Raw genomic sequence first — 15,230 nt, 5'->3', positions numbered from 1 at the left:
AAATACAGTTGTTCTTTCACGAAAATACAGTGGAATTACCTCCCACTGAAATAATTTAACACTGACAGTATTAGTACCTAACACCCAGGCTTTCATCAATATTTCATAATTGTCTCATCAAACCTTTATAAAAGATACATGATAGAAATTGAGGGTGATCCCATGCTGTGTTTATCTTCCATGTTTTGCTTTATTTTTTCTCTTCATTCTCAACAAAGAAATATTTCGGCATACTTAGTTCAGTCAGATTGTCGATAATCGCCGCAGAAGGAAAGTTAAGAAACATGAAATTCAATATTACTGACTGAGAAAAGACAAAGGAAATGGATAATTTAAAGGGTTTGTAAAGTAAATGTTTGATTATTTATTCTAATCCAGGCAAAGATATTTACATTAAGAGGAAAAACATGTGTTTTCCTCCTTGGACCACTGTAGACGCAGCTATATTCCTTAGAGGAAGTCTCTCTCATTTCCTGCTTTAGTATACTCATTTGAACTCTGCCCCTTAGTCACAAGAAACTAATGATGCAAGGAACAGCTCTCACCTCAAACAAACAAAAGAGAAGGTGCATTCTGGTCTAAATATGAAGGGCCATTACCCGGGAACATGACTCCCCACACAATCTATCTTGATAAGACAGCAATTGCATGAGCTTTTTATAGTAATAGAACAAAGACAATCATAAAACAATATGCTTTTAAACACATTGGTGGTTATATCACTAGGTGGATTAAAGACAGTGGGCACTGCTCTATTATAGGCCTCAGTTGCGATTGGACAACCTGCTAAGCTTTTTGGTTAGTGGACACTAGAGATCTGTTCTCATGTTTCAAAGGACTTACCCTATAGTTACAAAGATATTTATTTGGTTTGTTCATGTTCAGAGGAAGGCAAATTGGTTACCAGGGACCTAAAGATGTTTTCAGAGAATTTGTCTGCAGACTTGCAAAATTCCAATCTCTCAACATTGTTGACATCGTAATCAGTCATTCAGTCTTTGTAGTCATGGATTTTTTCCAGAAATTCTCCAAACCACCAACTTTCTGGAGACCTGAGAGAACACTGCTTAAAATGAAATGGATAAAAGTCTCTTAGCTATAGAGAAATTTTACCATCTTTTCAAAGTGAAGTTACACGAGACAGTATAACTTTGGAGTCATACTGTTGCTGAATTATGGTTTCAACCCTCACAATAGCCATTATTTTGATTAAGACTCAAATCTTCCTCACATAGTCACCATCCAGCAAATGAGAGAGACTGTTGATCATCAGGACCTTGGAACCTAACTACAGAGTTTAGATAAAGTCTTCTGAATCAACGGAACGTGGACTTAAGGCAACATTGCTTCATGTTCCTAAGTTACTATTTATGTTTTATTAAAAAGGACTAATGATAACTATACACTTGAATTATTCTAGTAAATGAAATAGTATTGGTTTGGTAAGATCCTCAGATTACAAGTGCTTAATGATATACAATACAAATTACTAAATTATTTAGTTACTTAATACTAAATTACTTAATAAAAAACTTAGAACAAGTTATTCAACAAAAAGCAATCATTACTCAAGATTTCAAGTCTTCCTCTTGAACTTGGCATTGTATTTTTGATTTTTCTGCTTGCTTATTTTCTCAGCCTTCCTTTAAAGTGTTAGGTAAATTCAGTTAAACCCACCTGAAATGTGTTTTATTTGCCTGTTCTTTTTAAACTGCTTGCTTTTTTCATTATTGTCTTCAGATAAACAGGAAGATTAGCTATCAAAGAAAGGATAGAGTGCAGAAGAATGTGAGCCCCAAAGTTGGTTAAGCACACTTTGTTCTAATTAAATGAATTTCACTGCCTTTCAGCACAGTCAAGGGAATTAATCTTTAAGCTAATAGAGACAAGAGGAGTAAGGGAACAATAAATAGAAGAGTCTGTTTTCAAATGTGGCTTGCAGCTATAGTGATGCTGGTCACCTGTTGCTTAATTCAGGGACTCAACCTCATGAAATCAATGAGGAGAATTAGAGGGCTGAAAGACAGAGGGCTTAGCATTTCTGCCCACTGTGAAGTCATCCCTTACTTATGGAACCCTGTGTGTGTCTGACTTGGAAAGGAGCCTGATGTTCTTCTAGCCCAGGAACCAGTAACTTTCTATTGTAGACTCATGACTAAATCAACATAGGAGAAGTTACCAAGCAACGAGGGGCAGAGCTTGTTGAGCCTCCTGCTAGCTCTGTATTAGTCTCTTTGTCCCATGGGACTCTGTAAATATGTCTCTACACTTGATGAATTATTGTAACATTCATCCACATTTTATTTGTATTTTATTTTTATATTTTATTCACTTGTCCAAGAAAGGAAACAGTTCTATAACTTCCCATTTTTGTTTTACCTTTGTATTTATTAATTAGTATTCATTGATTTTTGTCTAAAAAAAGAAAAGCTTAGGGGCTGTAAAAATGGCTCAGAGGTTAAGAGCACTGGCTGCTCTTCCAGAGGTCCTGAGTTCAACTACCACCAAACACATAGTGGCTCACAACCATCTGTAATGAGATCTGGTGCCCTCTTCTGGCATGGAAGTGTACATGCAGGAGGAACATTGTATACATAAAAAAATAAAAGCTTAAGTAAACATTAATCCCAAGGTCATGCAATTAGTTCTCATTGCTTCCAAAGCACTCCTGATAATTTAGGAACAAAAATTAAAGATACTTTCTTTTTTTTCAAACAAATAAAATTGAATTTGAAAAAAAATGTGAAAATGAGAAAGTCCTTAGAGTTAATAATTATCTTATACTAAATTATAACTAGTGGGAAAAACCAATGAAAATTCTGGAAAATAAAGAATCAGGCATAAGACAGTTATATGCAAGTACTGAAAGGGAGAAGAGATAGAACCAGGTATAATGGCTGCACTTCCCCACCATTTATTTAATTAACACAAATGATGTCTTTTATAAAATACTTTTTTGCAACTATGTTAATGAGATTTCATATGTGTAGTTTCTCTTATTTTTAGGAGACACAATCTCTCACCAAGCATACTGTTGCTTTGGCACTTAACGTTCTTACCCCCCACCCTACTCCCCGCTCTGTAATGATCCCCGAGTCTTGGGTTTGAGAGTCATTTTGTAAATGAGTCAGTTGGGACTGGGCTCCACAACTCTGTATTTTGATCATGTGCGGTTTTCTATAATGGTCTCCACCTGTTGCAAAGAGAGGTTTCCTTGACAAGGGCTGAGAACTCCTCTTATTTGTAGGTATAAGGAAAATCATTTAGAATACAGCTAGGGATTGTGGTGGTTTAATAAAGTAGTGGTTGGAGGTTCTCCTCCAAGATAGAAGAACCTCATATACCACTTCCCTTTTTCTGTTTAAACAAAAAGGAAGACTTTAATTTTAACATAGTAAAATTACATATAACAAAACAAATTCAAGCAAGAATTACAGTTACAATATTTATATCTACTTTATCTTTTATCATAACTAAGGAAAACTATAACTATAACTGTAAATTCTTCAACTCCATCAAAAACTCCAGAAGGATATAATATTACCTAAGTAAACAGGATGTGCATTATAAACAACTTCCAAAACTCTAAGATTTACAGAGACATCTCACTGCCTGGACAGTCACCCAAAATTCTTCTATACCATTTGGACATCTTTCTTCAGCCTACAGGTCCATAGAATCCAGCAGACTTTTCCATGAAGCAGGAAATTTCAAGGACAGTTCAGTCACTTTCTTCTGTGTCCTGCAGAATGTCTCACAGACTCTTTTATGAAGCAGGAACCCTGGAGGATCATTTCACCTTTAGGCAAGCTTAGCAATCATTTCTTTGTGGGTTCTGTATAGACAGATTAATGGAAATGGGTTAAACTAAGATGTAAGATCTAGCCAATAAGATGTTAGAGCTAATGGGCCAAGCAGTGATATAATTTCTGTGTGGTTATTTTGGGGCTAAGCTAGCTTGGTGGCTGGGATGAAAAAGCGGGTGCTCTTATTACATCCCCATGAATATTAAGCTTGGTTCCTAAGAGAGGCTTCACATTCTCTGGAGAGACACACAGAGAGAGGACATGGCTCCTTTTTCTGATTTCTGTGTGTTCTCCCTACGCAGAGGCCTGATACTGATGTGGATGCTGAAGGAACCTCCATGTAAAGTCAGTCCTCTACAAATCTCTATGCTAAGCCATCACTCACTCTGAAGTGTCTGTAAAGAGCAATTACCATGTCTGAAGACACTTTTTTCCTGTTATTTGTGCTATAACTGAATGGGGGATAGTATTGGCCTCCAATGGATAAATATTGGGCAAGGTATAAAATATCCTCGAATGTTCAAAAGAGGCAATAGCATCACCATGTTATCTACCCCAAGTTTCTATCGTGTCAATATTTAAAAACCTTGATTAGGAAAGAAAAGGTTAGGAAAGATGGCTTTGAAGCAAATACACTCTCCCTGAAATGATCTAATTGACTTACTTCTTTCTAAAAATTTCCATTTTTTATTCTCAGAAATTGCAATGTTTCTTTTAATATAAACGTTGTCATAATTACAAAATCTTTTAAGTCATGACCAGATGTTATCTTAGGTCTTGTCTCCTCCTCTGAAAAAAAAAATCAAAAAGAATTATCATGAACCTCATTATTTTTTCCTCAGATGAAATAAGAAAGCCACGGTCAACTTAAACTTTTCAGGCAACACCTACATCCAGAGAAAAACTAAGTATAAGTAGGTCAGTGATTTTTTTCTTAGTCAACCACCAGTAATATTGTCTCCTCTTTACCAATCCCTATCTTTCTCAGTGTAGTTGTTGAGCCCTAACCTTTACCTAGATTCTTACCATGCCAAGTTCCTTTATCTCTCTGACCTTTGCTCTTCATTGGCAATAGGTTTATCATTGCAAATCCTGCCTACAGGTCAGAGTCCAATGTTCTGAGAAAAGTGCTCTCTGGTGTGTGTCTATGAGGTACAATTACAGGGAGTTTGTTTTCTTCTTCCTTATACCTCTGAGGTACTCAGTTAGCTAGATGACCATGAGGAAAATGTCCCCACATCACTTTGAGCCCCATTGCTAAGCTCTGATGCTTGTTCTATTAGCACTATTTGTATAATTTTATTTAGAGTGCTTTCCATTTTCAATGTGCTTATCTATGTGTAACACTATAGTAAATCTAAGGGAAGCCATATTTTGATTCATGTTGTTACAGCTGCAGCTTGGACCATTACAGTTGCCTCTTAAGTTGAATTCCTGTGCGGTCACTGAAGACATGCCCCCCAAAAGGATCCTGTGATTCTGGTCCTTTCCTCTCTCTCTTGGCTTCCTGGCTACAATGAAGCAAAGAGGCCTCCTCCCCACTGTGCTCCTACCAGGATACTTTGAACTATCATATACCCAGAAACAAGCCTACTATCCAATAACTGCCATCTCTGGACCGGGAGCTACACAAATCACTGCTCTTTTAAGATGATGTTCTTGGACCTTTTGTTGTAACGATGGAAAGCTAGCACTATATTTTCCAACTCAATGTGTTGTTAAGTGCAAATCACTTTTAATGTATACTGTTAATTCTGTGTAATATATAAGAGGATGGGGATTTTGATCACTTGTATCTACCACCTCAAGAAGTTCTGTATCTATGAAAAATAACACAAAATTATGAAGGAAGGAATGGGAGGAAGGAAGAAAGGAGAAGATGAGAAAAGGCAGGGAAGAGAAAAGTCTGAAGAGGAACAGAAAGAGGGTAAAAAATAAAAGAAAGAAATGTAAGACTTCTTCATGTGATATCAGTAAACATAACTTTTCACCTTTGAAATATAGTGAACTCTAAACCCTTACTGTCAGAAAACCATCCTTTTCCTTTAGAGTCTCCATCCCCCAGGTTTGGGCACACAACTCAAGGCAACACAGATTACATCCTAAGTCATATGCATGAGCCAATGAAATGGATCTCTCCTATCTATCTGTCTATCTGTGAATCTATCTATCCATCCATCTATCCATCGATCTATCTATCTATCTATCTATCTATCTATCTATCTATCTATCTATCTATCATCCATCCATCCATCCATCCATCCATCCATCCATCCCCCCATCCCTCTATATACCTATCCCCCCCCCCACACACACACATTCAGTCAGGAAAGATTTCTATATTACGTGTGTGAAACAATAAGCTCTCAACTTCTATTCTCTCTCCTCTTCATTATTATATATTTGACAAATATCTTTTCTCAATGTGAGAGCAGCCTTATCTATAAGTTACCCTAATGGAAAAGGCAGGAGATGATAGTAATGCCATTCATTTCAATCTGCTTGTCACATACAAAGGTACATACCTTTCTGGGATCTTCTATTACTTTTAAGTCTGGTCCAGAAACCTAAGTAAAGGAAATCAGAGCCTCCTCTTGTCAGAAAGGCTACAGAAACAAGAGCACACACACCTTGGCTACCACAAAATTTATGTCATCTTGGGCTTTAGGAATAATTTAAATGTTTTCTTTGACTCCTGATTTCATTTGTTTTGCTTTGCTTTGCTTTTTTTTCTATTGTGCTTTTGTCTTGTAAAGAGATAAGACAAGGGAATAGAACAAGGCGGAGATCTACTATTTTGACATCTGCCACTGAAATTTGAAAGTTGCAACAATAATAGCAACTATTTGTTAAATCTTGCTCAGTACATCATGGCTTTCATTAATCTTTTTAGCATGGCACAAAGACCTTACTGATTCCATTGTTTGTAGAAGACATTGGCTGAGGACTCTGCAGCATGGGAAGCTGCCCATTGCCACGAATGTCCTGACTATTGGAAGTGGTAAAAGCCAGTCAGTTTGCTGAGCTGTGAAAAGCCTTTATAGTTTTCACAAGACAGAGGCTTAATGTAAATTCAAGGCAGAGTTCAAGTTTCAGTCCTCAATGCAAAGCCCATGCTCTGCTTTTTGTGCCATGAGCACTCTGTTCTTCCTTAGTAGAACTGCTCTGAGTCTCAGTTCAGAGCGGTCACTCCCCAGGGACAGGTCTCCAGGACAAGTTTAGCCATTTGCTGGCAAGTTTGATAAAAAGAAAAAACTTGGAACATACTTCAACAGCTCTTTTTCTGTCCTTGAACTGGACACTCCAGGTATGGTCACAGTAGAAATGTCTGTGAACTCACTCCTCACTGAGAGCTCTCAGTTCAGAATGATGGGAGGATGGATAGAGTGAGCTAGAACACTAGAAAGGTCACATCCTTGTACAGTGTGTACTTAGTAGGAAAGAACACTACTAATTTGTAGAGTTGAGTTTTCGGACTATGCAAGCCCTTGATGAAACAAAAGCTGGTCATGGCAGAGTGTTTATAAATGCCTCTTGTTTCAAGTTTCTGCCTGCTACTTACACTCCTCAGCCACTAAGACAACCAAACTGTCTCTTGGTACTGATGAGTGTGGCCCAGATGAAGGAGCAAGGTCAGCAACAGCTGAGAATCAATGCCTAGAGGCATATCTTAGGAAAGAGAAGCAAGCCAGCAAATAGGCTATTAATAATGAGATGTGATTTTAATAAAGAAACATTTACAGACCAATTGCTTTAGAAAAACTCATCTTGTTCCAATCTCAACAATCTCCCGAGCTTCACAAAATGGAATGATTCCAATTTTATAGGTAAAGACATTGAGGAAAAAAAGAGCTGAACTGACAAAACTCACAGATACAAACTAGAGAGCTGATGCTTAAATCCTACCCGTTCAGTCAATCAGGCCCTGAGGCATGAGGGGTGTTCCTAACATGTTTCTGTGTTGTTCATTTTCTCTACATATCCCCCAGCTGCAGCCAGGACTTTCAACAGAGAAGGAAAATTTATGTTTTATACTTAGTTATAGCCCCTCATAAATACTGTAGTTAATCTTCAGGGGCTTCATTGCTGTAGCTTATTTTGAATGATGTAGTTTGTGAGCTTTGCCTAGGTGCCCAGAAGAAATATCTCTTAATTCTGAATGCTGAAATAAGTTTTGAATCTTGATTAATCTTATCCCTGACAATGAAGCTGCATTTTAGGCGGGCCCTAAATGATATCTCTCAGGGTAAGAAAATGATTTAGCTGTGATCAAGTACAGCTAATTATTTCTACTAAAGTGTTCTCATAAGACAAATGTAGAGAAAGCAGGAGTGACAGAGATAGGGGATGGAGAACATAAGGTCTAGATGCTGTTTCCCTTTTTAACAAGAGAAGAACGGTGAAATCTAAGGACGAGAAGACTGTCTCCTTTTCAAAAATTCTACAAATGGTTCAGAAAACCTCAAGTAGAATATTTTTCCATTATAAACAGGAAATGGTGTAAATAGCCCATCACTGAGATGACAAAGCCTGTATTTTCTATTCTGTCTGCTCTGCCATAGACCACTAAGTTCTGCTTCTGGTCACCCATCATATCTGTGTTCATTTGTTTCTGTGGTTTTCTATTTATACACCAGCCCCACCGAGAGAGCATGAAAACCAACAGAGTAACCAGACCCATCATCAAGAGGCCATTAAAACAATGTGTTTCCCTGTGGAGGGTCTGAGAAATGAGAAGCTCTGAGAGCACCCACTAGAAACAGGATCAGAGTGGCATACTAATTCATGATTGTTATGAGACATTTGAAGGAGCAGAAAGAATCAGCACTGCATGGCAAATCTCTAAGAGTCAAATATGGATCAGCATGCACCGGTACTCCTTGGGGGTATGCTGTGGTTTCCAGGATTGGATTTTAAAGTCTCTAAAAGGTAAGATGCTGTTTACATGCCTGATATAAGTCTCTTGTCATTGTGCCACTTGAGTGGGGGAGAAAAAGATCCTGATCTGCTAGTTACTGTAACAAACAGAGAAATCACTTAACAAAATGCAAGGCAAGTAAGTGCTCTTCATGTGCTTACAAACGACATCAGAAATTAGGGTAGGAAACATAGACTTGACAATGAATTTGTTATGTTTACTCCCTAGTACTGCATCAAGCAAAGATGATGGCCAAATCTCAACATAAACAAAGTATATTTTACATATTTCAACAACATTCTTCTCAGCCTTTTGGTTAAGATCGTGCATAGATTGCTGCAGCAAAGCTAAGATTTCTTCCATTTACATATATATATATATATATATATATATATATATATATGCACACACACACGAATGTGTCATGCATACATGCACACAAACATTCAGACACAAATATACACACACATACATTCATGTCTAAATCTCTAAGTACATATTTACTCCATATTTTTAAGTTTTTAAAATAATAGTACTAGTACTACTATCTGCATATGAAATAAATCAATTATTTCTGGTTCAGCCACTTCTAAATGACAAAAATCTGTCAAATCTTGAATCTTACCAACTCCTATTCACACTGTTAGGTCTACATTTAAATATTATTTACAAATTTCATCCACTAAAGTCTTAATATCAGGTTCCCAGGTCCCTTACTTTAAAAAAAAATGTATTTATTGTTTTATAGCATTTAGAGATCTTATTTGTATAACATTTGTCTCTTCTATGTTTCCAGCTCCAGTGCCATAGTGTATAATAGATGGAACAAATGAGCACAAAATGTTATTGACAATGACTATGTACAGAGTCTCTACTGCTGCTGGCAAGTTTAGGATACATTGCTTGCTTCTGTTCTAAAATGCCTGTGTTGTTCTTATATATATTTAAATAGTTATTTTTTTTAGCCATATGGAATGACTCCGTCCTTGCAGCAGAAGTGTCCTAATCATATCTAGAAATGAGGTCACAGGTCACATTGACATAACATTCAAATACGATAACAAACTGACATTCCCACATGAACTTCCCAAGTCTAACCCTGGTCTCTGACTCCATCTGGTGAAGATGCACTAACCAGTAAAAATAACCCACAATCAGTGAAAACAGAAGTCACGAATCTAAAAGTGAGCAAAGAGGAGTGTGTGGAAGAATTTAGAGAAAGAAATGGGAAAAGGGACATTATGTAATTATAATCTCAAAAAACAAAAGAAATAATTTTTTTAAAAAAATTTGAAACTCCCAGAAGCTCTTCAGTAGCAATACTTTGGGTTGTCATTTGCTTCTTGCACTCAATCCTCATTTTCAGTATTCTTAAGGACAGTTTTAAAGTCCTTGAGGAGACCAAGAATGTGAGTCTGGATGTGGCTCACACCTTTAATCTGAGCACGTGGAAGGCAAATACAGGCAGATTTCTGTGGGTTCCTGGCCAGCAGTCCTGTATAGCAGTTCCCGGTCAATAAAGGCTATACAGTAATATAGTAAACAGAGAGAGAGAGACAGAGACACAGAGACATGAAGACCTTATATATCACATTGTCTGGCCTGGCTTCTGTTTCTTTCAGTAGAAATTCTGACAAAGCTTTGAAAGGTTAGAGGTGATAGAAGAGATTTGGTACTTATCACAGACTCAATTGGGTTTTTCTGGATGCTACAAACAATCATTCCATCATAGTCTACCACTCCTCACATCTATTACAAGGACTCCCATCTCCCTCGGAGCATCAGTCCTAGCACCTCTGATTTTAAAACTGACACCAGCAGTCCCCTTCCCTATGACTCTTGGCTCTGGTGACTCTACATATGGTCTGCATTTATGCATTTACGTATTTTACCATAAGGCTGCTGCAGGACCCACTAGCTAATCACACATTAGATTTCCTTTGAAAAAAATGTAGACTAGTGTCTGATCCACGTCTCAATGCTTAAATATCCTGAACATTTTATCCGTGGCCATTTAGAGCACAATTAAAATTATATTGGCTTAGGGACATGGCATTAGCTGGTTCTCTGCTAGAGTCTATGGCCTTTCCAGTCAGGGTAGCTCATTAGGTAAATTGTGCAAGGCATAAATTTCCTCTTCTTGAGAGATTCTTAAGTCTAATTAGACAGTTATTGTTTGCAACCAAGACAGAGATGCCTCTATTGTGCCATTGAGAATATCTTTCATAGCTGGTTGTTGGCATTTGTAGGTTTTATAGCCAGGTAGAACTACTGATTGTTTTTCATCTTTGGCAGCTAGCACAGCACCCTCTTTATTTTGGGGCTGTGAACCTAGCTTTTTAAGGCCAACCCTTTTTCCAGCTTGTGGAGTTCTTTCTGATATGAGAGGTAGTTCCAATATGATTCCCCTAAACCCTGTGTCTGATATATGTGGGAGCTTCATCACTAAGATCCTAGCTTCAAGTTCTTAGGGCAATGGCAACAGTCTATACTTTTAAGGCCTTTAGACCATAGGCTATTCAGACACCCATGACAACAATTCAAAGGGGGATGTCCCATCCCTATTTCTGGCATTTTGCAAGGCAGTCTGTCACTCTTGGGGATAGCAGACTGTTACAGAGATCCATGACTGATTAAAATGAAAATAATCAGTGACTATGGGACACCCAGAACATACTGGTACATCTACAACCAAACCTGTATTCCAAAGATTCAAGGAACATTACAGAAGGCAGACAGAAACATTTTAAGAGCCAGAGAACCACAATGTCTTGTGCTATATTGTATCTTCTAGTCATGATAGGAAAGCTGAACTGGTGAAATGTCAACAGTATGGCTGCCTAAACTAGACATGCATAATTACAGAATCAATAAACATGGAAATATGGATGGTGAGTGTTTCACAAGGGCTACCACTAAATGAAGAGCTGTAGACAATCAGTAGTTGTTGAAAGAGAATCAGTTTACTACAGGGGCAAACCTTATAATAGGTTGCTCAATCCCAAGTGGTCAGCCCTGAATGCATGTTTATAATAATACACAATAATAGCTATGGAAGAAGAGGCTATGAATTTGAGAGGTTGTATGGGTGTTAGTGGAGGAACTAGGAAAGCAAATGGAAAACTAGAAATGATATAACTACAGTACTCATGCACGAAATTCTCTAAAGAAAATTTAAAATAAGTTAAATAAAAGACAGACATACAGAGCACCATTTAGGAATAGAGGGTCAAGAAATAAGTCACATAAGTCACATATGAAAGTGCATTGACTTTCATCAAAAGTTTCAAGACCACTTAACAGAGACATGGTAGTCTTTGCTATAATTGGAATCAGAAGACCATGTGAGGATGTAAAAGTAAGAGTACAAACCAACAGAGAGAAATATTAAGCAAAAGCTTCTTGAAATTTTCATTCCTTACAAGCATAAAACAATGGCCTACTGTGATGAAAAGGTGAGCATAAAATAAGAACAGTGTTATACTAGCTGTGTAAGGACCACTTAGGAACTACTTTAAAACCTGATCCCTACAGAAAGTTGATAGTAAAAACAACTGAAAAACTGTGACATTCCACCAAAAGGAATGAATAAATAATTTGGAGGCATTCTTCCTATAGGAGTGGTACAGGACCGAAAATTCCAATGATCACTTCTCCGTATTTCCTTCTCCAACCTGTGGCTAATACATGTAGTTTCTTGCCAGGACTTCTCACAGGTATGAACTAACCAGACGCCACTTTGTAGAATGTAGAGCTACAAAGGGATTTGGGACTCTTAAAATACATGGTAAACTGTCTTTCAGAAGGGGAGCATGGGGGCTGAGGGCAACTAACAAATATTGCTCCAAATACTGCTTCTAGTGCTTCTAGGATCCACTTTCTTTCATTTTCAGTGTTTCCACCAGGTGGAGTCAGAGGCCAGATTATTAAAGGGTTAACCTTCAAATGTTTGGTTAATGTTTCTCTGTCTTCTTTCAGGATGAGAATATTAGATCACCAAGATCCCCTCCTGTGGTCTTGCTGAAATGTTTCTTTGTTATCATCACCTTCTCTATGACAGTTATGTCAATGTATCCCCATCTGGGACTGGAAATAAGAACTCAGGCTCTATGAATGAGAGGCCTCTCCAGACCATGTGGAACGGCTGCTTTCTACTTTGTCACATTCCCAGTCACGTCTTCTGTGAACACTGGGATTGATAACTTCCTTATATATCGCTAAGGGCATTAAAGAAACCCATGCAGAATCTACTAAATACTGGTTACCTTTAGTATAACAATTACATTACAGTGGCCAAAAAGAAAAGGAACATCTCTCTGTGTCTTGTTCTTTTCTCTTCTGGGTATCATTCATTCAACACACAAGAGCACCAGGAGGAGAAAAAAAAAAAAGAAAATAGTAAAGGAAAGAAAAAAGGAAATGGAAAAAAAAGCCAGAGCCAAACAAAGCACTTATAAAATATTTTCTGTCATATTCCCAAAAGGGTAAAATGAATTCAAGCTTTGTGCAGGTGTGGTACCCTGCTCTTGCAACCCCTTAGGCAGCAAGAGACCTTGATTCCCCTTCGTTCTGTTTTCAGCCAGACTTAAAGTAGTGAATTATCCCCCCCCCAAATAAATGCTGTCTTTTCATGTGACAAAGAAAAGTAAATTAAAATTGCTCTCACCTCCTGACCCTGTCCAATTTGTGAGTCATAAAATAAAGATGTCAAAACATGCAGAAATGATATTTGTCAAGCACATAGTAATGCAACGGAGTGGAAATATATAACCTTTGGACAGCCCTGTAGGTCCACACACACAATCCAGGAATGATTTTTGTTTTTCTGTCAGCACAGTGATTGCACCTGAATCTCCTGTTGTTACAGCCAGTAATTGCAACTCTGCAGTTAGTGGCCAGTTTCTCAGGCAGCAGCTTGATGGGACTCTGATGTCCTTCCTACCACTGACACCAAATGTAGCTTTTAACTAAATTTCTATTGTTCTATTTACCAATAAAGACTCGGGAGTCAGGGGCTGGGGTGAAAATCTACTAGTTCAGAGAGGTTGAGGAACAACTAGCTGACCTTCCCTCTTCCTCAGCATCTATGAAAGAGAGCGTCCTTCAGCTCCACCAAATCAAAGAAAGATTGCCACCTTCCAAGTCCCTCTTTACTACTTCCTGTGAGTCTTTCTATCCATTTCCCATACTTCCTCTGACTCTCTTTAATTACTTTCTGTACGCTAGTTGCTGTCTCTGCTACCAGATCAAGGTTGATTCTATTTAATTAATATAAATGCAAACTCAGGCTTCACAGTATGATTGAATATCCCACAACAAAAGATTTAAGAGTCATTGCTAAATGAGAGAGATGGACAGAGAGCGGAAAGGAGATAAATTACTTACAGGTTTTCAATAGTAATGCCTAGAGATACTAATAAAATTTCACTTGCTTATCTACTACTACCTGCTGCCTTGCATTCTCTCTCTCTCTCTCTCTCTCTCTCTCTCTCTCTCTCTCTCTCTGTCTGTCTCTCTCTCGGTTTTTGGAGATAGGGTTTCTCTGTATCTTTGTAGCCTGTCCTGAAACTAGGTCTTGTAGTCCAGGCTGGCCTCAAACTCACAGAGATCCACCTGCCTCTGCTTCCCGAGTGCTGGGATTAAAGGCATGCCATACCACCTCCCAGCATGCCTTGTATTCTTGAGACTGAAGATCAACTTCATGTCTAGAGCTTTTACATACAGAGCTCTCAGTGGAAGTGGTCCCCAAAGTTCTTCTTAGATTTTTATTTCCTGTTTGCTTCTCTTTGTTCACACCATCTCCCCAAGCATCTATTTCCCTTCTCCCTTCCTCTGCTTTCTCCCTTCTTTTCTTCCTTCTTCCCTTCCCTTTCCTTCAGAATTGTATGCTTTCTTTCGCAAATAAAGGACTTCTTGAGGTGCTAGAAGTGCAAATGATGAGAAATTTCTGTCCTCATGTAGCTCATACAGAATAAACACTATGCACTAAAAGTGACTCACATTTAAAATCATGTAACTGAGGGAAAGATAATGTTAGCTTTCTATCCCCGTGACAGAAGTTCCAAGGAAATCATTTTAATGGAAGGAATGCTTCTTTGTTCAGACCAGGCAGTTCACGGCTGGTGAGCCCTGTTGCTGAGCAGGTGGTGGCTCAGATCATGATGTTCTGAGGGTAAGCAAGCCTGTTCAATTCGTGGTAGTCAGAAAACAAACAGGGAAAGGAAAGGAACAGAACCTCTGGGTCCCCTTCAAGAGTGTGACCCTATGTCCTTTTACTAGTTCTTAACTATTAAAGATTGCACCACCTCCTAGTCCCCAAGTATTCAGAACAGAGACTTTGGGGGACATTTCATATCCATATCATGACTAAGTATCAAAAACAAAACAAAAAACAAAACAAAAACAAAAAAACAAGGCCTATGGAGAAACTGAGTAAGATAGGGGACAGCCGGAGGATGTGAGGGTGACTTTATGAGCTTATTTGGAGTTTCACAATTTTTAGGAGA

This window comes from Chionomys nivalis, chromosome 8 (genome assembly GCF_950005125.1).
Source record: "Chionomys nivalis chromosome 8, mChiNiv1.1, whole genome shotgun sequence".
Taxonomy (NCBI): domain Eukaryota; kingdom Metazoa; phylum Chordata; class Mammalia; order Rodentia; family Cricetidae; genus Chionomys; species Chionomys nivalis.
This window is presented reverse-complemented; position numbering follows the sequence as displayed.